The 8159-nt window shown below is 39.2% G+C and overlaps 1 pseudogene; it reads left to right on the top strand.

The window, feature by feature from the left end:
• Positions 1-3607: 3607 nt before the first annotated feature.
• LOC113599146 (histone H3.3A-like) lies at positions 3608-6821 on the top strand (annotated as a pseudogene).
• The last annotated feature ends 1338 nt before the right edge of the window (positions 6822-8159 follow it).

Raw genomic sequence — 8159 nt, 5'->3', positions numbered from 1 at the left:
TTGAGGACCAAACTATTACATTGAAGATCTGTTGTTAATTGTACATCACCCTGTGAGTCAACTGTAAAACTTCAAATTTGTTTTATATCTTCTAAAAGAGGCATAACTTGTTCTGAAATCATAAAGATCATTTTATGTTGTATATTTTAAGTCAATTGATTGAAGAATAATAAATAGTAATGGATTAGATAGGGAAATTGCACCTCTAGTCATATTTTTCCTGACCCACTTAAAAAACCCAAAACAGCAGGGTGCCTGGGTGGCTCAGTAGGTTAAGTGTCTGACTTCAGTTCAGGTCATGATCTCACGGTTCATGAGTTCTAGCCCCGTGTCAGGATCTGTGCTGACAGCTCAGAGCCTGTAGTCTGCTTCGGATTCTGTCTCTCCCTCACTCTCTACCCCTCCCCTGCTCACACTCTGTCTCTCTTTCTTTCTCAAAAATAAATAAACAATTTAAAAAAATCCAAAACAACAACCATGCCCCCCAATTATGGCCTATTTTGAAATATTAATTTTGGCTTGTTCTTGAAAATGGAACTCTGTGATAAAAGAGCATGGGAAACACTGCATCTATCAATCCCCTTTTGTAAATTCACACTTGCCTATTAAGGCAGTTGAGAAAACCTGCAACAAAAAATCAGTTCAACTTTTGAATCACTGTTTCCCTTTGTCTATAGAATGCTGTTTTCATGTAAAGGCTATTAACATCCCATATATCTATATCTATATCTATATCTATATCTATATCTATATCTATCTATATCTATGTCTATATCTCCCTTATATTTGGAGCACAATTGCTTCTTCATTTCACAAGCGAGGGGACTTGGTTTACTTCTTCTATTTTCAAAATCTGAAACAGGGCTTGGCACATAGTAGTTACTCAATATTTGTCAAATGAATGAACAAATATTTATTGAGCATCTACTGTATGTCAGTCACAAGGAATATTATGAAAAAACAAACATGCTCTCTAGGCAACTTACACTCTAATGGAAAAGATTATAAATAAGCAAGTAAAAAGTAAAATTTTCGATAAGAGTTAGGGAAACAAACACAATATTGAGATGAAGCATAAAAGAGGTAATGGCAATGGTACTTTTGAAGATAAGTAGCTAGATACTAAAATACTTTTTTTTTTTTTAATTTAAGAGAGAGAGAGAGAGAGAGAGAGAGAGAGCACAGGGGAGGGGCAGAGGGAGAGAGAGACTCTTAAGCAGGATCCATGCTCAGGATGGAACCCAACATGGGGCTCCATCTCGAATGAGCCACCCAAGTGCTCCCAAACAGTTAGCTCTTTAAAGCGTTTACTCAAACAAGTCAATAGTTAACCAGAACTTGAATATTTCTTTTTTAAAGATTTTATTTATTTATTTATTATTTTTTTTTATTTATTATGAGAGAGAGCAGAGGAGGGGCAGAGAGAGACAGGGAGACAGAGGATCCCAAGGAAGCTCCGCACTGTCAGCGCAGAGCCCTATGTGGGGCTTGAACCCATAAAGTGTGAGATCAGGACCTGAACTGAAATCAAGGGTTGGCCGCTTAACCGACTGAGCCACCCAGGCACCCCTGAATATTTCTAACATCAGCTTTCAGTCAGAACGCATGTTGAAATAGGTTATATTAATTTAAGTACTTGCATTAAATGGATAGCATGCTCAAAAGAACTTAAATTAAAAGAATTTCATAAAGGAACTATCTACAGAAATACAGACAAGTTTAAAGGAAGAAACAAGGAAAGAAGAGGATCTCAAGAACCAAAGACAGCCAGAAGTCATTAGCACCTTTAGACCTGAAAAACAAGGAAGTTAGTGGGAGCAAGGCTTTGGGGGTTGCCTGAAAAAAAATTATATTAAGCATCTAGGTCATATGCAAGTAATACAAACATCATCTATATAAATAGGCCCAAACTGTGATTCCATTTAGACAAAAATCAAATTTGTCTTCTTGACTGCCTCAGTACTTAATCACAATCCTCACATGCAATGGCACTCAAATGTGTATTGAACATACAGATTGCATCCAGCTCAGTCTTTCACACATGGTTTCCTACGAACCATCAAATAGTCATATAGATTAGTAGCTACCAGCGGCAGGGATGCACTGCAAAAGTACTTATCTGTCTGCCCAAGTACTAAAAGTATCAAGTAAGCATGAGCTGGGGAAGGCAAAGCCAACAGTTGAAAATACTGGTAAACAATGTCCTCTTTTACTAATTTTCTCACTGTTATTAACCCTCAAATACTGCCTCATCCCTTGTTGGTTTCCTTAAATTCTGCTTATGCCTTTGTAAATATATTCCCTTTATTAAATTCTACCCCCACACACAAAAATTGCACCTAACAGATGCAAATTTCTTGAATAGTGATAATCATATGAGTTAATGATTGTTTTGAAAATTTGAATACAAAGTAGTAACTGCAGCTAAAAAGCCAGGGTAACTTTTATAAGAGTCATAACATTCCAAATTTAAAACTATGTTCTATTTGGCAATTATACACTTCAAATGAAGAAAATTATTTTCTTGTGGGTCCAGTAAAGAAACCAGAGAAATCAGCAATAAGCTGAACAGAGGTTTAAAAGGGTCCTGGCCCAAAGGTGCAAAACAGGTTTTCTTTCATATTTACTTTTAAGTGTGTGAGCAGTGAATTAAAGAGCACCTTAGAAAACTATGTTTTCCATATAGAGGAATTTGCCATGAATTTTCATATATAATCACATTATTCCATTCTATGTGGAAAAAGATTAAACATTGACCTTTTTAAAAGAACAAAATGGCTCTAGGTAATTTTAAATATCTGTTTAAAAACAGGATTTTGGGGGGTGTCTGGGTGGCTCAGTCAGTTAAGCATCTGACTTCGGCTCAGGTCATAATCTCGCAATTCATGAGTTCGAGCCCCGTGTGAGGCTCTGAGCAGACAGTGTGGAGCCTGCTTGGGATTCTCTCTCTCTCCTCTCTCTCTGCCCCTCCTCTGCTCATGCTTTCTCTCTAAATAAATAAACACCCCAAAAGAAGAAGCACTTTATTTTTTTATTAAATTTTTAAATGTTTATTTATTATTGACAGACAGAGAGACACAGAACGTGAGCAGGGGAGGGGCACAGAGAGGGAGAGACACAGAATCTGAAGCAGGCTCCAGGGTCTGAGCTGTCAGCAGAGAGCCCGATGAGGGGCTTGAACTCAAAAACTGCGAGATAATGACCCAAGCCAAAGTTGGATGCTTAACCGACTGAGCCACCCAGGCGCCCCAAAAGAAGAAGCACTTTAAAAACGAAAGGATTTGTTTAGGTCATGTGAGTTAATTAACATTCAAAAACATGCTACTGAAAATATAATGGATTATAAGCACTAAATTTGGTATTTATTTTTTTCTTTTTTCCCACTTAATCTACTATATATGTATAGAATTATGTGATGTTTATAACAGAGAACATAAGCAATTAAATGACCATGTTGCAACATTAGAACCAAAATTGCCTTTTTTGCCAGAATCCATTTATGCAAGTGCTTAGGTGGGACTGGCTCAATACTCTCAGAGATAGGTAAACTTAGGTTTGGCCAGACAAAGCCACAGTGATTATTTCAGAAACTGGTTACTTAGAACCAATGAGGCTCAATGACAAAGAAGGTAAGAAGTCATCAGATTCATAACATATTTTGATGATGCAGTCAGCAGGATTTGCAAATAGTTTAGATGGTATAAAAGAAAGAGAAGAGTCAAGACTGATTAACTTGAGCATTTGGGTGATGGTAGCCACATACTGAGATGGGAAACACAGGAGAAAAAAGTTTTAATAGAATAAAAATTAAAGGTTTAGTTCTGGACATAATAAATTTGAGATGTCTTATTAGACATACATGGGTATAAGACATGCCCAGCAAACAGCTGCACAGGTGAATTTAAGATAAATTTAGAATTCCTTAGGGTAGATTCCTAGCAGTAGAGTTGTTGTATCAAAGGTTATGTGCGTTTTTACTGAGTTGTGCTGGAGCTAGCTTCTGCTGGCTCATAAGAGTTGATTGTTAAATTTTCAAGAATTTTTTGAGCCAATTGTTAGAGATATCCATTTAAAAAATTAAATTACATAACCTTACAATTAAATACATTATTTTTAAAAAGAAGGAAAATGGGGGGAGGGGGAGGTTGGTCAGAGGAGGTCTAGTGGAGAACTAGGATATTCACCACTGCCCAGCAATAATGGGCATAAATGAGGCACTCCTGTCTTTCCCAGGCAGAATGGTATCATTTGAAACACTAGTGGGGAGTCAGAAATTCCATTCCTGCACAGCAGTAATGAATAGCCCCCACTTTGCATGTAAACAGAGTCCAAACTGGAAATCTGGACTTGTACCCTGACTTCTACCCCAACTTGTCAGTGATGAGGTGGTGGGCATTTCCTTTCCCCTGCCATATAAATGTCAGGGAAAGCTAGCTAAAGCAGGAGATTTAAATCATATCCATAGTCTTGTAACACAAAACCCCCAAATATCAAAATTTCAATAAAAAATCATACACCCCACCTGGAACCAGGAAAATCTCAAACTAAATTACAACCTGAGATGATAGAGATATTAGATCTATCCAACAAAGTTTAAAGTAGCCATCATAAAAAAAATACTTCAAGCAAATGTAAAACGAGCAAATGTAAAACCATGTTTGAATCATAGAAAAATAAAAATTCTTGGCAAAAAAATAGAAAATGTAAAGATGGACTAAATGAGAATTTTAGATATGAAAAATATAATAACCAAAATAAAAACTCAGTGGATGGGCTCAACAGCAGAACAGAGGGATCAGAGGAAAGAACTAATGAACTGCAAGATAGAACAATAGAAATTACTTTATCTGAACAACAAAGAGAAAATAGACCAAAAAGGAAAAAAAAAAAAAAAAAAGAACAGAGCCTTAGGAATCTGTGGAATCATAACAAAAGATCTAATGTTTATGTCAGCAGAATCCAAGAAGAAGAGAAAGAGGGAGTGGTTAAAAAAGTACTTGAAGAAATAATGGCTGAAAACTTTCTAAACATGGGAAAAGACACATACCTACATATTCAATAATCTGAGTGAACCACAGAAAGGATAAACCCAAAGACATCTAAACCAAAACATAGAGTTAAACTTTTGGAAACTAAAGACAAATTAAAAATCTTGAAAACAGGGGGAGAGAAACAGTACCTTGCCTATCAGAGAAAAACAATTCAAATGACAATGGATTTCTCATTGAAAGTCATGGGAGTCAGAAAGTAGTGACACACCACTTTTAAAATACTAAAAGAAACAAACTCTGAACCCAGAATTACATATCTGGTAAAAATACCCTTTAGGAATGAAGGGAAAATCAAGACATCCTCAGATACAGGAAAACTAAGAAGTTGTCACCAACTGTAAGAATTGTTAAAAGAGTTCTCTAAACAGAAAGGAAGGGACTAAAAAAAGCAAGGTTGGAGCATTAAAAAGGATGAAGAAATATGGTAAAGAAAAATAAAATTAATTAGCTTTTCTTCTTTTTTTGAGGTTTCTAAAACATGATTGACAACTGAAGCAAAATGTTTAACAGTGACGCGGTTATACATGTATGTACAAGAAATATTTAAGACATTATAAAGGAGGGAGTGTAAAGGAAAACAAAGGACAATATGGTTTCTATACTCCCTTCAAACTAATAAATTGACATCAGTAGATTGTGATAAGTTATGTATGTATGATGTAATACTTCAAACAATCCCTAAAAAAACTACACAAAGAGATGCATGATAAATAAATAAAAATGGAATTCTAAAAATATTCAAGCAATCCATAGGAAGGCAGGAAAGGAAAATACAAAGACAAAAAACAGGACAAACAGAAAATAAAAAATAAAACGACAACTTACACTCTAAAATATCAATAATTACCTTAAATGTAAATGGTCTAAATACAAATCAATAGACAGAAATGGTCACAGGGACCTGGGTGGCTCAGTCAGTTAAACGTCCATCTTCGGCTCAGGTCATGATCTCACAGTTTGTGAGTTTGAGCCCTATACCGGACTCTGTGTTAACAGCTCAGAGCCTGGAACCTGCCTGGGATCCTGGGTCTCCCTTTCTCTCTGTGCCCCTCCCACGCTCGTGCTCTGTCTCTGTGTCTCTCAAAAATGAATAAACATTAAAATTTTTTTAATAGATATAAATGGTCAGAGTGAATTAAAAACACAACCCAACTATTCTATAAGAAACTCACTTCAAATATAATGATATAGTCAGGTTGACAGTAAAAGAACAGGGGAAAAAGACATCATACAAACATCAATTAAAAGTAGTAAGTAGTAGGGTTCCCAGCCACTACAGTGACCACAGTGACTTGCTCACACCAGTGCCACCTATAGTTTGCTGAGCTCCAGCCTAAGAGGGGTAAGTAAGGAGGTCTCTACACCATGACTCCTACAAAGCCAACTGCAAATCCACTAGTGGTAAAGTACCAAGGAAGCAACTGGATACAAAAGCTGCTCTCAAGAGTGGGCCCTCTACTGGAGAAGTGAAGAAACCTGTTACAGGCCTGGTACTGTGGCACTCTGTGAAATTAGCCATTATCAGAAGTCTACTGAACACTTCTGATAACCAAACTTCCTTTCCAGCGGTTAGTACAAGAAATTGCTCAGGACTTCAAAACAGATACGTGTTTCCAGAATGCAGCTATTGGTGCATTTCAGGAGGCAAGTGACGCCTATCTGGTGGGCCATATTGAAGAAACCACCATTTGTATTATCCATGCCAAACAAGTAACAATCATACCACAATAAATCCAGCTAGCACATAGCATAAGTGGAGAACATGCTTAGGAATCCACTATGATAGAGAGGAAGAGCCAAGATGGCGGAACAGCATGGAAGTTTCTTGTGTGTCTCCAGACCATGAAATACACCAGACCAACACGAAACCATCCTACTCACCTAGAACACTGATTGGAGGATTAACACAACAATCTGCACAACCTGAACCACAGAATTCAGCAGGTACATGCCACGGAGAGGTGAATTTGGGGAGCAAGAAGCCGTGAAAAGTAGGGAACCGCTTTTGAGGGTGGAGAGAGGATGGAGACGGGGGACAGGGGGAGCATACTGGAAAAGCACCCCTCCCCAAAAGGGGTGCTTTTCCTGTATGCTCCCCCACACCCCAAAAGCAGCTGGCGAGAAAGTAGAAAACTGGAAACAGCCACAGGGACTAAACTAAAAAGGGAGAAAATAGAAAGGAGAAAGGAGAGGGTTTAAATTCCATTAAGACTGTAAACAAAGAGAGCACAAAGGCTGCAACTCTGCAGCCCGATACCTGGTGGTGCTCTGGTGGGAAAGGCGAATCCTCAGGAACAGAGTGGGGTCCAAGAGGTTCTTGGGCCACACGGGGAAATGAGGTTCCACTGATGGAAGGACATTTGGTGGAGACTGTTGAAGCCACCTGGTCCCAGCAGACCCCGGAAGGCGGCCACATTCGCTGGTGCTGGGGCAAGTTCGTTGAGGGTGAAGCCTGGTGCCAGATGTGTGTTGTGATTTTCCATAATCCCTGAAACGCTGCTGCTACACTACCTCGCGAACTTTTTCTGGGGTGGGCTGGCACCTAGCTGTAGTCTCGGGACAGCGCCAGCAGCAGGGTCCAGAGGACGTTCCTGGATGCAGCCGACATTCGGCCATTGCTCATTCGGCCATTGCTCGGTGAGACCCTCGGTGAGATCCGTTTGCAGAACGGATCAAAGCCACAGTCCTTCCGAAGTAAGGGGCCAGGGAAAACAGCCGCATCTGAGACAAAACTTGTGAGAGACGTACTGCCTGGGGCCTGGTCACAGAGAGTGAAAAAGCATCGAGTGGACGAGAGCTGAAGACAGGACGGGTGCGCGGTTGCTGATCCTGGAGAACTGGGTAGCTGGGTGGGGCCATGTTAATGCTCCCGCGCATGCGCATATGCACCTACATGCACTGCAACAATCCACCCCAGTAGGCAAGCAGCACCATCTAGTGGACAGCAGAGCTGTTACACTGAGCCCTGCCCAACTGGGCCAACTTTGCTCTTCAAGAACACAAGTCTCACCACCGGCTTAATTTATGGAGTATAAAGAGCTACGTAGACTGACTTCTAGGGGCAAATGAAATAATTTCAGTCCAACTTTAATCTGTTAGCAGGTACAT

Source organism: Acinonyx jubatus, chromosome C1 (genome assembly GCF_027475565.1).
Source record: "Acinonyx jubatus isolate Ajub_Pintada_27869175 chromosome C1, VMU_Ajub_asm_v1.0, whole genome shotgun sequence".
Classification (NCBI taxonomy): Eukaryota; Metazoa; Chordata; class Mammalia; order Carnivora; family Felidae; genus Acinonyx; species Acinonyx jubatus.
Note: the sequence above shows the minus strand (reverse complement) of the source record. Positions and strands in the feature narration are given on the sequence as shown.